Source organism: Aegilops tauschii, chromosome 2 (genome assembly GCF_002575655.3).
Source record: "Aegilops tauschii subsp. strangulata cultivar AL8/78 chromosome 2, Aet v6.0, whole genome shotgun sequence".
Lineage (NCBI taxonomy): Eukaryota > Viridiplantae > Streptophyta > Magnoliopsida > Poales > Poaceae > Aegilops > Aegilops tauschii.
In genome coordinates, this window is record NC_053036.3 from 225468648 (window position 1) to 225489326 (window position 20679).

Genomic DNA, 20679 nt, shown 5'->3' on the forward strand with positions numbered 1-20679 from the left:
GATAGTGCCAATCCTTGCTTATTTTATCATATTGTCTTGCCTGAGAAGCAAGATTGTTCTCGAGCTTAGTGACATATCTGTGGTTCATGATTTTCCGAAGATCTTCTCGGAAGTATTACCTGGTTGTCACCTGACCGCTATGTTGAGTTCATGATGAAGTTGGTTTTCTTATAAATCACCCCTTCTCCAAGAATCTATGTTGGATATCCCTGAGCTAGTTAGTTGAGCTAGACAACAACTTGGAGAGTTGGAAGGTAAAAGCTTTGCTTAACTTAGTTCATCTCTAAGGGATATCTTTTTGTGTGTGTGTGTGTGTCGAAGAAAGATGATATCTTCATTAATTGGTCCTCGTGATCAGTCGTTGGACCTATTGTCTTACCCAATCTTTGATTTGAGTATGGGCTATCGTAAAATCAAATAAGAACCAACGATGTTCGTAATGTTGTCTTACTCGTGGTTGATCCCTCAAGCATACATCATTATATTTTTTGGTCTGACCAATGCTATCACTTTGCACACATAGTTATGGGATTCCATCTATATGAAAATCTCGATGAATTGTTGTTGAGCATTAAAGCTAGTGTTGGAAACGTTTGTAAGCATTATCTTCATGTTCCGTTCATGAAGTATATGCTTGGTGTAAGAAGTGATTTTCTCCAAGTTCATGTGCATTAGGTGCAAGTTGCCGCCATGAATTTGAGAAAGTTCGTTTTGCTTTCTCTGGAATCATCCCAAGTCAGTCATGCACATGTGTGAAGTATTCTGTGGTCTGGAGACTTGCAACCTTCATTCTATATGAATCCCTAGCACACCAAGCCACTGATTGACTTGTTCAAGGAAAAGAAGTCTATGCTTGGGATCTAATCCATGGACTTGCGTAAAGACTTCGAAATCCTTGATGATGGTTCCCCACTTGAACTCGATAGTGTTTTATTATAAGACTACTATGTGGTCATGCTTGTCTTGGACAACATGCTCACATGTATGTAGCAGAATCAGTTCATGTTTTGGCGCTTCCTATCGTAGTTCATTTCTCGAGAATCTCGCAACGTGATCTCGTCGGTTTGTGTTGCAACTTTCTTTTCCAGAAATGATGTATGAAATATTTTGTTACCAACCAGATCTGAATCTCAGGCAGATATGATTGTTGGAACACTCCCAGCATTTGCCCTTTGTTCCCAACTTGCACCCCATCGTGCCAATTTTCATGGGCTGCCCTTCTCAGCAGTTGCTGTCCAGGATCATCTTCAAAAGTGGACTTACCATGGGTCCCATCCATTTCCGGTGATAAGCAAAAATCACCCATTGCGTTGTCTTCAACATGGTAGTCCACATCATCCATTCAAGTTGGACTATGACATTCTTTCGAACCCCTTCCAATGATCGATTGGGATTTGCCTTAGACTGGTATAAAGAGTTTCAATGATCTCTGTATCAAAAGTAATTCTTTTTCCCACTTAAGGGATGATTCTACGAGTCACCTCCTCCATGGTGCCCCGTTATGGGATCATGGCAGTTTCTCCTCGCTTCTTTGAAACCCTCGTCAACTGTTTCTTCCATCCTTTTTAAGGTGTGTTTTGCCTCTCAGCTCAAGAGATGTTTCTATGTCTCATTCTGTGAGTTGATCTTGAGTGCTCGGTCTTCGAGGAGAACATTTTCGGTAGAGTTTCCTTCTGTGGTCATCGTGTTGGATAAAGATCCTGAAAGCAAAGACGTCAAGATCAATTTTAAGCAATGAATCAACATCTTCGAGAAGGGCAAATGAATCATGAAGATTGTGATAGTTTTGCGACCCCCTTTCCTCTTACCTCACGTCTTGAATCTCGGGACGAGATTCTTGTTTAGTGGGGGTGAGTTGTCATAGCCCTAGCTCAGCCCCTGTTGTCTTTGCTTGATCTTCATGTCATCATGTCTAAATTAAAATGAAATTTGAATTGAGGAATTTTCAAAGCCTCAGAAACCATTTAAAAATGATCAACATTAAAATCTTCTCAAAGAAGCCCAAGAAATTGTTCCTGTGAAACCTTGAAAAATATTAGCAAGAATAAAATTCAAACCAATATTTTTGGAGGCTTTAAAATATTTATTTCGGGCCTTCGAATTAAATCAATAACATATTTGAGTTGGACTTATTTCTGTTATATAAGAAATAAAGTTCAAATAATTTTTGTAAGTTTGCATGTGGCCTTGGACTAGTTTCCTGAGCTCACATAAAAATTTACAGAAAGTTGTAAATGATTTGATGCTTCAAATCAAATCTAACAAACTACAGAAAATAGAAAACAGAAACTAAAAGAGAGAGAGTTTTACCTGGCCTCACCTGTGCAGCCCACCTGGCTGGCCCAGCCAACTGGCCCAGTCCACCACCGCAGCCCCTATGTCGCCTTCCTCCTCGCGCCAGTAGGCACGGGCGTGCGCCCGCAGTGCGCTAACACGCGCGCGGCCACCGACGGCCACCTCCTACTTCTGCCGATGCCCTCGACGACTCCAGGCGATGCCACGCACCCCCTGGAGTCCCCTCAACCTCTCCCCATGCCTCTCCTCTGTCTCTCTCATGCGCAGCCGCCCGAGCACGCCCGCCGCGCCGCTCGCCGTTCCCGCAGCCACCGGCCACCCCACGCCTCACCAATGCGCCCAGAAGCTCTGCCACCTCGTCCTCGACCTCCTCGCTCAGCTACACAACGCCGGACGCGTCGAAGCGCCGCCCCCGACGCCTTCTTCTTCCTCGGGTCACCGAGATCACCTCCGCCGCCCCGCTCGCTCCGGCCCCTCCCCGAGCTCACCGACTCGCTCGTCGTGTTCTACGTGAGCTTCTGATCACCCTCACATAGAGGGTCGATCCACCGTCGTACTTGAAGTGGAGCGTGTACCGCCTGCCCAAGCCGCACGCACGGGCGAACGTCTGCTTGCCGCGGGCCAGGGCTATGTTGCCCGCGGCGGAAGTCTCGACCGCGACCCAAGAGGCCTTGCTGCAGCAACCATCCGCCTGCAACCAGAGCCCGCCTAGACCAGGGGCCGGCAGTTCGTCGACGAAGAAGCGCGGAAGCTGGAGCCAGTTGCCGGCCGGGTTCTCGGACCAGACGACGAACTCCGGCGACACCTCCACTAAATGGAAGCGCGAACAGAGAGGCCACGCCACCATTGCACGCCTCCCCTCGTCAGTTGGACCACCATGGTTGGGACGACCCCCTCCGCGTGCCACGGCGTCGCCTCGACAGTGGGCCACGGCGGGGGTCGTGGCGTGCTTGCACGGACGGCCGCGACCGCGCTTGGGCACCGGGGAGACGGGTCCCTCGCGAGGAGCCTTTCCCTTCTCGGCGGCAGAGAACTTCCTTCGTGGCGCCATCGGTGGCACTGCAAGCAATGGAGCGAGGAGGAAGAAGCAAGCAAGCGAGGAAGAGATGGGCGACGGGGGCTCCGCCCCCCTCCCCACTTATAGCGGAAGAAGGCTAACCGGCGTCCCCCACGATCGGAGGTAATGATGGCTTTCCTTGCATGTTGCAGCGACTTGTCAAGTCGTGCAGTTGCCGAGGCAGCATGGGGAAGCGGAGACGCCCACGTCCAATCAACCGCCACGTGTCAACCGAGGCCTCAGGCTTTTGGGGCCCGCAGTGCTCCGTACTTGACTCTTGGCTTCGCCGCGAAGCCAAGCCCGAGCGCACCTTGGGCCTGGGGGCTATTGTCGGTGTTCTGGGAACGGGGGTCCCCAGACTTGCCTGCATGCGGCCCACGGCGTGGCTAAGCCAGCAGGCTGTACGGCCCATCTTCATCAACAAGGCATCCAAGACCCTCGCGAGGGTCCAAGCCTCGCGAGGCGGACGATGCAAGGCCTCCTCAGGAGTGGCCTAGTCAGGCAGGCTCATGAGGAGCGGAGATATCAAGGCGGGGCAAACCTCACGAGGCTCTCGTGACGTGAGCCATGAAGAACGACACCAGGCGGGCGCCAAGCGGGCGCTAGCGCGTGCAGTGTCCTTGTTTCCTCTTTGGTGCTAAGGAGGCCAGCTCAGGCGAGGAGTACCGAGGCATCAGGCAAAGGTTGCTATATTGGTGCAACGAGACCAAGACTAAAAGGACGTCAAGACAGAGGTCATCGTGGAGCCCAAGACGGCGTCACCACCAGAGCCTTTCGTAGGCGAAGACCACTTTTGTCAGGATAGCTTGTACTAGCTGCCCCCCTTCAAATTTGCCCGCCGTTGTTGGCTCCCTTCCCGCTCAATATTTGGGAAGAGGACCAGGACCTATATAAGTAGAGCTAGCCACCACAGTATAGGGGATCGAGCAATTCACCCAGCTCTCACCCGCTAAGACACCAAGCAAAAGAACACCTCAACCTTAGGAGGCTGTTCTTCCCTTGTACTGTTCATCATCAGCCCTAGAGGCAATCCACCACCACCACACTGGAGTAGGGTATTACACCACAACGGTGGCCTGAACCAGTATAAATATCGTGTCTCTCTGTGTTGCGAGTTCGTCGAGTTCGTCCGCGAGATCTTCGCGAGTTAGGGCGTAGATCGATAAGAGGGAAAGACTCCGCGCGCACCCCAGTGTTCGAACCTTAAGGGTTTGCCGGAACCCCACATCCGACAGCTTTGTCTTCGAGTGCTGAACTGGGTTGTGAGCAATCTTGATGGCACTCTCATTGTCACAGCAGAGAGGCACATTCTTCAGGTTGACGCCATTGTCCTTGAGAGTTTGCTTCATCCACAGCAATTGAGCACAGCAAGAACTAGCTGCAATGTACTCAGCTTCAGCAGTAGACAATGATACACAGTTCTGTTTCTTCGAGGACCAACAAACCAAAGATCTTCTGAGGAAATGGCATGTGCCAAATGTTGACTAGCGGTCCACACAATCACCACCATAGTTAGAGTCAGAATATCCAATGAGATCAAAATCCGAGCCCTTGGGGTACCATAATCCAAGTGTTGGTGTGTGAGCTAGATATCGAAGAATATGCTTCACAGCCTTATGGTGTGATTTCTTCGGTGTAGCTTGAAATCGGGCACACATGCAAACACTAAGCATAATATCTGGCCTAGATGCACATAAGTACAATAAAGAACCAATCATGGAGTGGTATACCTTTTGATCAAAGTCAATACCATTTTCATCAGTGCATAGATGGCCATTTGTGGGCATTGGAATTTTCACCCCTTTGCAATCTTGCATGCCGAATTTCCTCAGTACATCCTTGAGGTATTTCTCCTGAGATATGAATATGCCATTGCGCTGTTGATGAATTTGAAGACCTAAGAAGAATTTTAATTCTCCCATCATGGACATTTCATATTCCTCTCTCATCATGTAACCAAATTCGTCAGTGTAATGTTGGTGAGTACAGCCATAGATAATATCATCAACATATATTTGGCACACAAACAGTTCACCACCATAAGATTTAGTGAAAAGAGTAGGGTCAAGTGAACCGGGTTTGAAGCCTTTCTTCATGAGGAATTCCTTAAAGTATCATACCACGCCCGAGGGGCCTGCTTGAGGCCATAGAGGACCTTATTGAGTCTGAAGACTTTGTCAGGATGCTTTGAATCTTCAAAACCTGGGGGTTGAGCAACATATACTTCTTCCTCAAGCTTACCATTGAGGAATACACTTTTCACATCCATTTGATACAAGGTGATATCATGATAGTTAGAATAAGCAAGTAATATGCGAATAGCCTCAAGTCTAGCAACAGGTGCAAAAGTTTCATCGAAATCAATTCCTTCAACCTGTGTGTAGCCTTGAGCTACAAGCCGTGCCTAATTCCTCACCACAAGGCCATTTTCATCTTGCTTGTTGCGGTAGATCCACTTTGTGCCAATGATATTGTGCTTGCGAGGATCTGGACATTTGACCAGTTCGCAGACGTTGTTGAGCTCGAACTGATGTAATTCTAATTGCATGGCCTGAATCCACTCAGGCTCCAGAAATGCTTCATCTACCTTAGCGGGCTCTGTTATAGAGACAAAAGCAAAGTGCCCACAAAAGTTAGATAAATGTGAAGCTCTTGAGCGTGTGACAGGACCTGGTGCTTCAATGTCATCGATGATCTTCTCAATTTGCACTTCTTTTGCAACGCGAGGATGAGCTGGTTGTTATCGAGGAATTTGATCTGCATTTTCTTCAGCACCATTTTCTTCAGGTGCCTCAGCTCAACGTTCTTCATGTTCTGGAATGAATTCTTCAGTAGATTCTTCGGTAGGAATGACATCCTCAGTAGCCTTGAACTTGATAGATTCCTCAGGTGCTGGTTCATCTATCACAAAAGGTAGGTGCTCTCTTTGCGAGCCATTAGTTTCATCGAACCGCACATCTACAGTTTCAACAACCTTGTGAAGAACGTTGTTGAAGACTCTGTAGGTGTGCGAGTCCTTTCCGTAACCAAGCATGAAACCTTCATGTGCTTTCGGTACAAATTTAGAGTTGTGATGAGGATCTCTAATCCAGGATTTAGCACAGAAGACTTTGAAATAACTCACATTGGGTTTCTTGTCAGTGAGGAGTTCATAGCCAGTCTTCTTGAAGAATTTGTGAAGATATACTCTGTTGATGATGTGGTACACAGTATCAATTGCATCAATCCAGAAACGACGAGGCGTTTTGTATTCATCAAGCATAATGCGAGCCATCTCAGCAAGAGTCCTGTTCTTGCGCTCCACGACGCCATTCTACTGAGGAGTATAAGGAGGAGATAACTCATGAGTAATACCAAGTCCATCAAGATAATCATCAAGACCAGAATTCTTGAACTCAGTTCTATTGTCACTTCTGATATGCTTGATCTTCACACCAAAGTTGGTTGAAGCCCTCGAGGAAAATCGTTTGAAGGCTTCCTGCACTTCATGTTTGTAAGTAACAATGTGTACCCATGTGTAACGAGAGTAATCATCAACAATAACAAAACCATATTGAGATGCTTCATTTGAAACTGCAGCATAATGATTAGGACCAAAAAGATCCATGTGAAGCAATTCAAATGGTCGAGAAGTAGTCATGATAGTCTTCGCTGGATGCTTGGCCTTTATCATCTTTCTAGCTTCACAGGCTCCGCATAAGTGATCCTTGAGGAATTTGACATTCTCAATGCCAATGACATGCTTCTTCTTTGCAAGCGTGTGCAAATTCCTCATGCCTACATGACCAAGTCGTCGATGCCATAGCCAGCCTTCTGAAGCTTTTGCAAGTAGGCACACGGCTGGTTGTGGTCCTGAAGAGAAATCAACAATATACAAGTCTCCTCTCCTAAAGCCTTCGAAGACTTTGGAATTGTCAGCTTCCATGATCACAACACAACGAACTTGCCAAAGACAACAACCATATCACGATCACAAAGCATGGAGACAGACATGAGGTTGTATCCTAAGGACTCGACAAGCATGACTTTGTCCATGTGTCGATCCTTTCAGATCACAACCTTACCTAGGACCAATACCTGACTTTTGCCTTTGTCAGTGAAGATGATATGCTTCAGATGCGATGGAGATAAGGGAGCATCCATCAATAGATTCTTGTCACCAGTCATGTGATTTGTACATCCACTATCGAGGACCCACTCAGTGGCTTTGGGTTGATCATCCTGCAGATGAATTAGTGCAGCTTACGAACTCATATACTTCATTAGTGAAGAATATGACATCAACTCATCCGATCAATTTCATCAAACAATAGAACAGATAAAGCAGTATCAGGACGTGAGAATGAAAGTTCATTTCTTCATGATTAGCCGGCATCCTTTCAGGCAATCTCAGGTCTCCAGCAAATTCTTCAGACGTTTACGCACGTCTGGAGACCTGACCCTACATAAGAGATTAGTTCTTTTTCTTCACCACCCACATCTGAAGGGGTGGCAAAGAGTTCATCACTCTGCAAGCTCCATACGAGAAAGGCGGCATAGATGCCAGTCTATTTTGTTCCACATAAGAGGAGCTAGGATAAGCATATGAATAAGCAGAGAAATTCTTCGAGGACTTATGAACATAATGGTTAGAAGAATAATGCTCATATTCATAGCCCTTAGCTCTTCCCTGCGAAACAGAGTTGTTAGCATGATGATATTCATATGAGGACTTTGATCCTTTTGAGGAATTTGATCCACGTGAGCAATTTCGTCTATATGAGGACTTGGATCCATATGAGGAATTTGATCTGGGGTTCCTATTCTTCACAGGTGGTGTCATGAGGACATTCACGTGAAGACTTTCAAGGTACCTTTTAGGAACCCTGATTTTCTTCATAGGGGAACCATTCATGTAGTTAGTGCCAACATATCTAGCAAATACTTCACCATTCAGATTTTTTAACAGTTTATAGTTGGAGTCAAGTGACTCATCAGAAGAATGAGGAGATGCACATGTAAAGCCAGATAGATTAGATGGATCAACTGGAGGTCCCTTTCCAGCAACCCATGAGGCTTTGGGGTACTGCTCAGGCTTCCAATATGTACCATCATCATTGAGTTTCCTCTCAAAGGCAATACCCTCTTTCCTAGGGTTCCTGTTGAGGATCTGCTTTTTAAGCACATCACAAAGAGTCTGATGCCCTTTGAGGCTTTTGTACATGGCTGTCATGTACAATTCCTTCAGCCCTGCATCATCAGTGATACTAGCAATGTCCTCATATGAGGAATTAGTGATAGCAGAGACAGTTGAAGAATTTGTAGCATTAGAAGCATTTGAACATTCAAGTGAAGAATTAGCAGATTCACGTTCAATGCATTTCAAACATGGAGGAACAAATTCTTCCTGAGCAACGCTGTTGTTGAGAAAGTAATGAATTGTGCTCCTTCTGAAGATCTTCATAACTCACTTTTAGCTTCTCAAGACCTTGCTTTCTTTGAAGAAATTCATAAGAAAGCTTCTCATGATTAGATAAGAGAGTGTTATGATGACCTTGAAGGTTGTCAAACTTAGACTGAAATCTCTGAAGACTCTCAGCCAAAGCTTTCGACTGATCCATTTCTTCACCCAACATATCATCACTCTTATTTAGCATGTATTGAACTTTTCCAAAACTCTTTGTTGTTTAGTAGCAAGGGAAGCAAGTTTGACATAGCTGGGTCCAAACTCATCACCAGATTCATCATCACTGGATTCAGATAGATAGCATTCAGTTACCTTAGCATCTTTTGCCATAATGCATGGTGCAGAAGATGACGATTCTGGTTCAAATGTCATCGCTTTGAAATATTCCTTGAAGTCCTCAAACCAAGGATCATGATGGGTTCGATGACCTTCATAAACCTCAGAGAGACGGTCCCAGATAAGCTTCGCATGATCGAGATGCATGATATTCTTGAACTGATTTTGAGACAGACAGGAGCAGATGACGTACTTCGCTGTGAGGTTGAGAAGAGTGTACTTGGGAATGCATGAGCTTCCGCCATCTTGCACAGATCAGTCAGACCAATCTCAGTGATGGTCCACAGCTCGCTTTTCATTGCCATGAGGCACTTCTTCATCATGGCCTTCCACTTGGGATACTCGTGACCGTCAAAGATGGGGCATGACACAGTCTTCATTCCTGTGGTCGACAAAACCAAAACTCCAGGCGGTTAAACCAAAATGACACAGAACAAGGGAGTACCTTGCTCTGATACCAATTGAAAGTGTGTTATATCGACTAGAGGGGAGTGAATAGGCGATATTTATGAATTCTTCACTGAGGAATTTTTGGGTGAAGAAATTCCTTAGCGAAGAACTACTAGCAGTGGGATAAGTACTCAAAAGTAAACATAACAGAACACAAGCATGGTCATGATGATGAAATGAAGACAAGCACAGAGTACAGAAAGCATAATCACAGGATAACACAGGATGAAGACAACAGACTGAAGAAATTGAACTGAGGAAATTGAGAAAGTCTTCAGTCAAATTCTTCAAACAGATATGAACAAGCACACAACAACTAAAATGAGTAAATGAAGGAGTTGAGGAAATAGAACCAGTAAGCTTGGTGAAAACAATGATTTGGTAGACCAGTTCCAACCGCTGTCTCAGTTGTACGTCTGGTTGGAGCGGCTAGGTATTTAAACCTGAGGACACAGTACCGGACACACAGTCCTCACCGTATTCTCCTTGAGCTAAGGTCACACAGACCTCGCCCAATCACTCGTGGTAAGTCTTCAGGTGACATCCAAACCTTCACAGACTCGGTCACTCGGAGATCCATAATTCCTCTTGGATGCTCTAGACCATGACGCATAACTGTCTGGAAGAAGCACAATCTTCAAAGGTAACAAGCGTCAGATCCACGCAGGATCAATCTCTTCAGTGATGCTCAATCACTTTGGGTTTATAGGTGTTTGGGTTTGGGTTTTCCTCATTCGATGATTTTCGCTCAAAGTCCTCGGAGGATGGGATGCTCTCAAATGACAAGTGTCAGTTTCTCTCGGAGCAGCCAGCCAGCTAGTGGTTGTAGGGGGCGGCTATTTATAGCCTAGGGAGCAGCCCGACATGATAAGACATAAATGCCCTTCAATGATATGACCGTTAGTTGGATAAGATATTTTGGGACAGCTGGCGTGTAGCATAGCAACGGTTGGAAATTTGAGGTTCAAATTCCTCAGGACTATCATGTTCCTCACTCTGTTGGCAATCCGCACTGGCGAATTCCTAACTCCTCAGTCAGAACAAATTCCTTAGCGAGCAGAAGAACTTTGTCTCTGTCACTGAAGAAATTGACTGAACTGTATGAGATTTCCAATGGCTTCACTCGAAGGGATTGGTAGGTGTAGGATTTTGAGTTGAGCATCACTTGGAAATTTTTCCTTAGTATTTCCTCGACCCTCTTTAACAGTACGGTGTTTCCTATGACTCAAGAAATAGAAAATGAAACTACAAAAACAAAAGTCTTCACGCTTCATGTTCCTCGAATGGATACCTAGTCTTCAAGGTCACACCAATTTCTTCACTTTCGAAGTCTTCAGAAAGTCTTCAGTCGAAGAACTTCATTTTTAGGGGTCGACTTTCTCTGTAAATATCAAACTCCTCATAGACTTACAGACCTGTGTACACTCATAAACACATTAGTCCCTTAACCTATAAGTCTTCAATACACCAAAATAACTAAGGGGCACTAGATGCACTTACAAGGAGAGACCTTGCAGAAGTACATCCAGCGTTTGAACAACGTTCGCCTAAAGATCCCCAAGGTGACAGACGAGGCCATCATTTCAGCGTTTTGCGATGGCGTCCGTGACATCAATATGAAGGAGGAGCTCGCCATCCACGAGGAGCTATGCACGGCTCTGGAGATGTTCAAAATGGCGAACAAGTGCGCAAGAGCTGAGGAAGGGCGCCTTTCCCTCCTCGAGCTCCCTGCTACCGACCCAGAGGAGAAGAAAACCAAGGCCAAGGATGTGAAGCACAAGGGGTTGGCCGTGCTCATGGTGGAACCAGACAAGAAGCACGGCCGGGACCACCCCGAGTCGTCCAAGGGCAGCCGTCCGTTCTGCGCCTTCCATAGTGTACACGGCCACAACACCAACGATGGTCAGGAGCTCAGGGCCATCCGAGATGGACGCTTCGGTCAATGCCCCGAGCGCAACGACCGGTGCTACGGCCGAGGAGGAGGACGAGGTGGGGGACACTGGGACGACCGCGACCCCCGCCAGGAGTGGCACGACCGGCCTTGCGAGGACCGCTGGCAGGACCAGCCTCGTGAGGGTGCCTGGAGGGACCAGCCGCGCAAGGACCGCCCTCAGCGCAATGCTGGTCTCCCTCCACTGCCGCCACCACCAAGAAGAAATGACGACCACCATCAGGACGAGGGGGATGGGGGCTTCCAGGAACCGCTCGCTATCGCCTCCATCAAGGGCGGAGCTCAGGCCCCAGCATCCCAGTGCGTCTTCAAGCAGTTTGCTCGCGAGGTGAACGCGGCCCTCCCAAGGCCCGAGGCCACGCGCCCGCTCGGGTGGTCCAAATGCGCCATCACCTTCAGCTCATCGGACCAGCTCAAGTGCGCGGCGACTGCCGGCGCTCTCCCGGTGCTTTGCTCGCCCGTCATCGGCAACGTCCAAGTCACCAAGACCCACATCGACAGTGGCGCAGGGCTCAATGTCCTGTCCGTTGAGACATTCGATAGCCTCCAAGTACCATAGGATCAGCTGCAGCCTACCAAACCCTTCTTAGGAGTGACCGACAGCTCTACCACCACAATAGGGCAGGTCCGTCCACTTGTCACCTTCGACCAGCGTGACAACTACCGCACTGAGCTCATCGACTTCGACGTCGCCCATATCCGTCTGCCGTACAATGCCATCCTTGGGTATCCAGCATTAGCCAAGTTCATGGCAGTGACCCACCACGGTTACAACGTCCTCAAGAAGCCAGGAAGCGGCGGAATCATCATAGTCCCCTGCGAAGAGAGAGATGCGGTGTGCTCCCTGGAGCGCGCCTTCCAAGCCGCGGCAGTAGAAGACCCCGATAGCGAGGGCACCCTGTACCATCCTGAGGCCATCCCCAAGAAGAAGAAGCAACTACTCCGCACAGGACATTAGGAGAGCGGTGTCTCCAGTGGTGCCGCCTCAGGATCGGCGCCCGCACGTGGGGCGCCTCCCTCCCTCGCATAGGAACGCGCGCCCAGCGCCTTTCTCGGGCAGGGCTCGGGGGCTCTCTTCTGGAGGGACTCAGACCTAGCCAACATCATGAGGGATGCGCTCGGGCACCACGTGGAGGCGTGCTTTGCGGCACGTTTCCCTCAAGAGGGCACTGGGCGAAGACCGCCGCCCACCTGGCGCAGCTCCCCATCCCGGCGAGGACGGCGGGCTGCGCTTCTGCATCAACATTCCAGGGCTCAACAGGGCCGCGTCTCTGGAGCGTTTTTGGCCTTTGCGCATTGGGCGATGCGATGGTCCGCCTCACAGCTACGTCCGCATGCCATTTGGCGTGCCAAACGTGGCGGCCGCCTTCCAGCGCCACCTGTGGAGTGTCCTGTCTGCTCAGGAAGCCAGGCATCACATAGTCCGGGCGGAGATGGCGACGGTCCTCGAAGACCCGCCCGGGCCCCCAAAGCCTCCCGAGGCTCAGGGTCCTAGCGGCTCACGAGGAGCAACTCCTTCATCGTGCGCCTTCGGCTTCCTCAACCCTCATTCGACAACGGTACCAGGTGACACTTTCCATGTTCACTCAGCTGGGAGCGCCCCTCGGGCTGCACGATTCCCAGGTCACATGGGCCTGTCCCTGCGACATGTATCCTTTTTGCATCTTTAGCTTACTTTGTCGGGGCGCCCCTCGGGCTACATCTTCCCCAGGCCGCTCGGGTCCGTCCCGGTGGCATGTATCGTTCTCGCGTCTATCTGAGCTAGCTTGTTCCCTCGCATGAGTTACCTATGATTACCGCCTGCTTGCCCGGCGCTTCGATGCCATGAATGTTGCACGCCCTAGCAAGCCCACCCACGACCGCCTCATGATGAAGGACTGGCACGACGTCTGTGCTCGGGTCCGTCCCTGCAGCATCGACAAAACCAAGAGGCTGATCTCTGGCTTGTGGGCCCGCTCCCGTGTACGTCAGCGCCTTGTTCTTGCACGAGATGGTCATGGATGCGCGGGCTAGGGCGCGCGACCCGGTACCTCGCCACCACGGAAGCCGCGTGCTGGTTGTCTTTCTTCAGGATTCTTCGCATGAGAAGACTAGGCACAACGTCTGTGCTCGGGTCCATCCCTGCAGCGTCGATAAACCCAACGACTGAGCTCTGTCTGGCCAGCCGATCCCGCTCACGTCACCTCCTGGGGTCGTTGGTGTCCGGCCTTCGCATGTGATCGCCTCAGGAGATTCGCCCGGCGCGGGTTGCCTAACCATCTCGCAGGACCGCTACAGCCATCAAGAATCAAGACCAGGCACAACCTGCCTTGAGGTAGGGCCTCGTGAGTCCCGCGCTGGCTCATGACTGCCCAGACACACCTCGTCTAGCCCTGCCGAGCAAGCCACGTGTCAGGGCGGGGATGTACACGCCCCGGGGGCTCCACTCATAGGGAGCCCTCTCCCACGCACCGGTGGAAGCACCATGCTCCGCGCTGGTAGTCGACACGGTCGAGGAGCGGCTATGCCGTGCAAGTGCGGAAGCGCTACGCTCCGCGCTGGTGATAAACAATTGAGGGCAGCCCCATGGCCGTACCAACCTCAGGGAGCCACCCGGCTTAGTGTCCAGCCTCACCGCAACGCTTTCCCCTTGGGAGAGCCGTGCGAGGGGGCTGGGCACAGGGGCTGCGCTTGGGTCGTGCCCAAGCGTACGCCGACCTGCCAGGTCCCTCGGACCTGGCCGTCACGCACCCTCCCGCGCGGAGCCAAGGTATGAAGGTCATTTGGGCGTCAAGGGGGACTCCTGAGCATCGCGACTCAGGAGCCTAACTGGCCATGTAGCCCCTCACCCCTTAGTCTCGTCCTGGTGATCCGGACGATCCAACGGCGGCTGAGGTATGCGCGGGGTCGGGCCCCGCCGACGCAGAACGCTAGGCCTACTCCAACATCTCCTTTCTGTAAGTTGTTTGCACGTCAAGGGGGACTCCTAAGCATCGCAACTCAGGAGCCTAACTGGCGACATAGCCCCTCGCCCCTTGGTCAACTCCTGGCGATCCGGACGACCCAACGGCGGTTGAGGTATGCGCGGGGTCGGGCCCTGCCGACGCAGGACACCAAGCAAAAGGGAAGGAAATCGCGAAATCTCAAACAAATATTACAAGACATACTGTTCTTAAAATACCAAACAAAAGTTTAAACGTCTCCACGAGGCATGGTGCATGTTGCAGCAGCAAAGCAGGAAAGGAGTCGCCAGCAAGCCATCTCGTCATCCCTGGACACCGCCGTCACTTGCAAGGGGTGCCCCCTCGATGGCGACGCTGCCCTCGCCTGTGCCGCCCGCCAGAGTTGCAGGTCCAGCGGCACCACCGATTGAGGGCACAGGGTCGAAGGCGCGGAACTTCTTCAGCAAGGCCTCCACCTGGTTCTTCACGGCTTCGGCAGCAGCTGTGCAGCGCTCGTTGTCCACGGGATCGAGCAACTCGTCAAGGTCAGCGTCAGGATCGTGAAGATGGAGGTGGCTGAGGACGCGCGTCAGTCAAGCCGAGGAGAGTGCGCGGGCTTCCCCCTCCACCAAGCGGCCGATCCCGTCCACGACGTCCTCAAGCGCCGCGACCTGACGAGGAAGCAGCTGGGTGGGGCCCTCGTCGTCTGTCGCCAGCGGCTCCTCCAAGCCCTTCTCGTAGAGTGCCCGCGGGGCCACGTGGGTCTTCTCCTCAAGGGAGTTGAAGGCAACGCGATCCTCAGCCAGGACCTTCGTTTTGGCCTCCAGCTCGGCCTTCTCTGCCTTCATCTCCTGCTCCAGCTTCTCCAGCCGGCTGCGCTCCGTGGCCTGCGCCTTCGCCAGCTGCTCCAGCTCGGCGTCGCGACCCCTGACAGCATCCTCTCGGGCCTTCATCTTCTCCTCCTCCGCCTGGCGGCCTTGAGCCTCGGCCGCACGCTCCTTGCGCATGGTCTCCAGCTCGGCCTCCAGAGACCGACAGCGATCCTGGGCAGCCCCGGCGTCCTTCAGCGCCACCTCGCGGGCAGCCGCAGCTTGGGCTGCGGCCTACCTGTCCTTCTCAGATCCCGCCACGTCCTGGCTCAGCGCCTCCCGAATGGATGCATCAGAGTGCAACCAGCCAGAGATCACCTCCAGGCGTCCAGCCACTAGGCGATGGTCGGCGCCTTGAAGATCACCCCGCAGCCGGGCCAGCTTGGAAAGGGCGTGCTCCAGGTTGTCAAGCGAGGCGAAAGGATCGCAGACTGGCAGTGGGGCGGAAGAAGGAGGCAGCATCGTCGCCAAGACCTGCAGGTTGATGGCGGTGGAAGAAGAGGCCAGGAGCTCCGGAGCCTACGGGGCCTCGGCCGGCGGGCTGGGGATGAGCGCCTCAGGAGCTGACGAGGCCTTGGTGGGCGCGCTTTCCTAGGAACGCTCCTCCGGGCCTCGCGAGGAAGCCCGGGCCGGAGAGGGGCAGGAGCCATCACCGCCCTTTTGTGTCGGAGGAGGTGTGGCCGTGCCAAGCTGCTGGGGCCCCGAGGATGTGGCCGCCCCTTCCTTCTTCTTCGATGACGATGTCGGCCTAACGGCACAAGGAGGGAGCATCAGGGAGCTGCAGCGGAAGTAGGAGCAAGGGCAAGCTCAGGGCAGGAAACTCACTGGTCCACGATGGTGTAGTCTCGGCGCCTCTTCAGAAGTGCGGATCTTAGGGACTAAGGCAGTCCTGGACTAAGGGGTCCTCGGGTGTCCTGCCTGTTAGTCATGGGTCGGACTGATGGGCTACGAAGATACGAAGACCGAAGACTGCACCCATGTCCGGATGGGACTCTCCTAGGCGTGGAAGGCAAGCTTGGCGACCAAATATGTAGATTCCTTTCTTTGTAACCGACCTTTCGTAACCCTAGATCCTCCCGGTGTCTATATAAACCGGAGGACTTAGTCCGGAGGATAGATACATTACCATAGTCATACAGGCTTGAACTCTAGGGTTTTAGCTATTACGATCTCATGGTAGATGAACTCTTGTAATACTCATATTCATCAAGATCAATCAAGCGGGAAGTAGGGTATTACCTCCACAGAGAGGGCCCGAACCTAGATAAACATCGTGTGCCCTGTCTCCTGTTACCATCGACCTTAGACGCACAGTTCGGGACCCCCTTCCCGAGATCCGCCGGTTTTGACACCGACATTGGTGCTTTCATTGTGTCGTCCCCAAAAGGTTTGATGGCCCCTCCAATCGTCAAAGACAATGCTGTCCAAGGAGAAACCTTCCTCCCCGGACAGATCTTCGTGCTCGGCGGCTTCGCACTACGGGCCAACTCGCTTGGCCATCTGGAGCAGATCAACAGCTACGCCCCAGGCCATCAGGTCAGATTCGGAAGCTTGAACTATGTCGCGGACATCCGTGGAGACTTGATCTTCGACGGATTTGAGACTACGGCGACCGCTCCTTGTCACCCCGATGAACATGACTTAAATCTGTCATCGGACCGCATCCAGGAGATGGCTTCCATAACTGCTCTGGCTTTAAATCCGGAGCAGACCGCACCCTCCGAGAATGGGAGGCTCAACCCCACCACGGAGGTCGCAGATTCTTGGAGCCGCGCATAGTCTTAACATCACACCATATCTGTGTCACCAGAATTCCGGACTCGTCTTCGGCTATAAGTTCCGAACCATGCGAGTCCGCAGATGCCGAACTTGATCGATTACCGATCTTCGAATTCATCGCCGCAGCCATCTTCCAGCATTCGCCCTTGGGTGATGTGCTAAATTCATTAAGAAATCTGTCCTTGACGGGGGACTCACAGCCGAATTATGTCCGGTTTGAACTAGAGGCTGATGATAGGGGAGAATTCCGCTTCCCACCGACCACCCACTTCATAGCCACTGTCGAGGACTTAACTGACGTGATTGATTACGGCTTCGAAGACATCGACGGTATGGACGACGATGCCGATGAGGAGCAGGGCCAAACCCCAGCACCTACGGGACGCTAGACGACCACTTCTTCGTATGACGTATACATGGTGGATACACCTAAAGAAACTAACAACGATGACAAAGAGGATCCAGTTGAGCACAAACCTCCTGAGACACAGCCTAGACACCAGCGCCAGCGGCCCTGCTCTAAGTCACGTCGTGCAAAAGACAACAACACCGGCACCGGAGAAAACAATACTCCGGACGATGCCGAAGACAATGAAGACCCCGTCAGGGCAATCTCTGAACAGGATGAACGGGAAGACGGGCACGTTAGCCCTGATGAACAGGCCATACACGAAGACTCGGAGGACAGTAATTATCTTCCACTCTCCGAGGAAGAGGATAGCCTCGGCACCGAGGATTTCATCGTGCCTGAGGAACCTCTCGAGCAGGAGCACTTTAAACGTCGGCTAATAGCCACGGCAAGGAGCCCGAAAAAGAAGCAGCTGCAGCTTCAAGCTGACGAAGATCTGCTAATGATAGATGGACCAAAGTCCTGGCCGCCGAGGAATACGGCCTTAGTGGCCGAGGCAAAAATTACCCGAACCGCAAATTGCTACCTCATTTCGATGGCGAGGCGCTGGAGCCCATACCATCCTCTCACAACGCGGCCGACCGACCGCCACGCGGTCGGGATAAAGCGGCAACTCAAGCCGAACACTAGACCGCCCCACCTCGCCGTAGGGGAAGGAATAAAACAGCTCGGGGTTATACATACGACCTTCGGCAGGGCCTGGACAGTAGAGCAGGACCTACAAGATCGATCTACGGATCGCGGGGACGTGCCTCGACACGCGACGACGGCTACCTGTTCGGACGTGACAAACCTAGCCATGCCCAGGCTGAAAACCGGCAACGGACTCCATCAGAGGTACGTCACAGTGTGGCCCAATATAGAGGCGCCGCACACCCTCTTTGCTTCACAGACGAAGTAATGGAGCACGAGTTCCTAGACAGGTTTAAACCCATGAATATCGAATCATACGACGGAACAACTGATCCCACGGTATGGATCGAGGACTTCCTCCTCCATATCCACATGGCCCGCGGCGGCGACCTCCATGCCATCAAATACCTTCCATTAAAACTCAAAGGACCAGCTCGATACTGGTTAAAAAGTCTGCCAGAAAACTCTACTGGCAGCTGGGAAGACTTGGAAGACGCCTTCCGCGACAACTTCCATGGAACATATGTCTGGCCACCAGATGTCGATGACTTAAGCCACATTGTCCAGCAGCCCGGAGAGTCAGCCAGGAAGCTCTGGACTAGGTTCTTAGTAAAAAAGAACCAAATTGTCGACTGTCCGGACGCAGAAGATCTAGCGGCCTTCAAACATAGGGTCCGGGACAAGTGGCTTGCCCGCCACCTCGGTCAAGAAAAACCAAAATCCATGTCAGCCCTTACCACTCTAATGACCCGCTTTTGTGCGGGAGAAGACAGCTGGCTCGCTCGTAGAAGCAACAACGCCTGCGATCCGGGCACTTCCGAAGTCCGAGACGGCAACAGCAAGCCACGACGCAGCAAACACAAACATCGCAATGATAATTAAAGAACGCGCGACACAACGGTCAACGCTGGATTCAGCGGTCCCAAACCTGGTCAACGGAAAAATCCATTTAAGGCGAATAGAGACGGGCCATCCACTTTAGACAGGATATTGGATCGACCCTACCAGATTCACGGCCACCCCGACAAACAAGCTAATCATACCAACAGAAGTTGTTGGGTCTTCAAGCAGGCTGGCAAGCTCAACGCCGAACACAAGGGGAGGAGGCCACCTGGTGATAGCGACAACGAAGAGACTCACCAACCAAATACCGGGGGTCAGAAGCAATTTCCCCCCTAAAGTAAAAACAGTGAACAAGATATACGCGACACATAAGGGAGCAGGAAAAGCACTCCCTCCGGACTGAAGATTATACTGCGGCAACTTCAGTACAAAACGGTCTCATTAAACCACATACCTTGTTGGCCATGAAGCAACCGGTCTCCATTCAACAGGATCGACCAATTCCGGAGCGGAAATCGCAGTTCGGCTTCCGCGCCCACCTCATATACCTGCAAACTTCATATCGCGCATACATAACTACGCACTTAAGAATGGGCATCATTGGAGCCTGCAAGCATCTCTGTAACATTTTTTCTCTAAATTAATTTTTCTTTCTTCATTATCTCTTAACAACAGGTGACGCAAAGGACAAACATCTCACTGACTGTATCGGAGTTCGGATCCGTACACTCACCTAGGGGGCTACTTCCATCCAGGAATCCCCTCGCCGAGGACAGGCGGCGCAGACGTGCGACAGGAGGTCAAAAATAACTTTTTGTAGACCCGCACTCTTTATTTCGAGCCTATAAGATGCCTTTTTCCTCCGCCTTCGACCCCGGGCATGTCAAATAGCCGGGGTTGTGGTTTTTTTATCTATAAAGTAACCATTGGCATATCACTCAGGTCCCAGTAAACATAAACCGTATTCACCATTCGTTTCTTTTTCAAAATGAATTTGGCTCCTATGGTTGTTTCACACACATACCTCGGTATGGGAACAAATGAGTTGCGGACAAATTCCGAACAGCTTTATAGCGTACTTCGGCGTCGCGAGTTTGGCCTTATATGCATCAGCTCGGAATCATGTCTTGGGTCAATGGTTGGGTTGCCCGGCTCCTGTGCTTGCTACCTTACGTTCCGCTCTATCGGCTAGGGAAGTAAAGGGAGAACTACTGCGATTGTGCTTCCGGTTCATCTGGTCAAGCACCTTAGTAGAGAAAGCCAAAAACCGACTGTCATAATGCTGTGAGAGCTGGTCAACCACTCGATGACTTATCAGAATCTTTCATGATACCCTCAGTATTATACGAAGGACCTTTTTCTTCAGGTCATATATGTAACGCCCCATATTGGAATAAGCCGTACACATACCAGGGGCTATATAGTAGTCCCCCCTGTAAAACTCCTATGGCTAAGTGAAAGTGTTAACGCCCTATAGTCTGATTGCCTCATTCACCGCATTGACACCTCCTTCACGGACCAAGACGTTGAGTCCAGAGTGCTCAGATACTTTTCCGAACACCCCCGTATTTCCTACGAGGGGGCTGAAGCCGACAACTGGAAAACTTTCAGATCATATACAAACGGCCGCACAGGAGGAACAAAAGCCTTTTAGGCAAAACTAAAATATAGACTGATTATAAAAATTGTC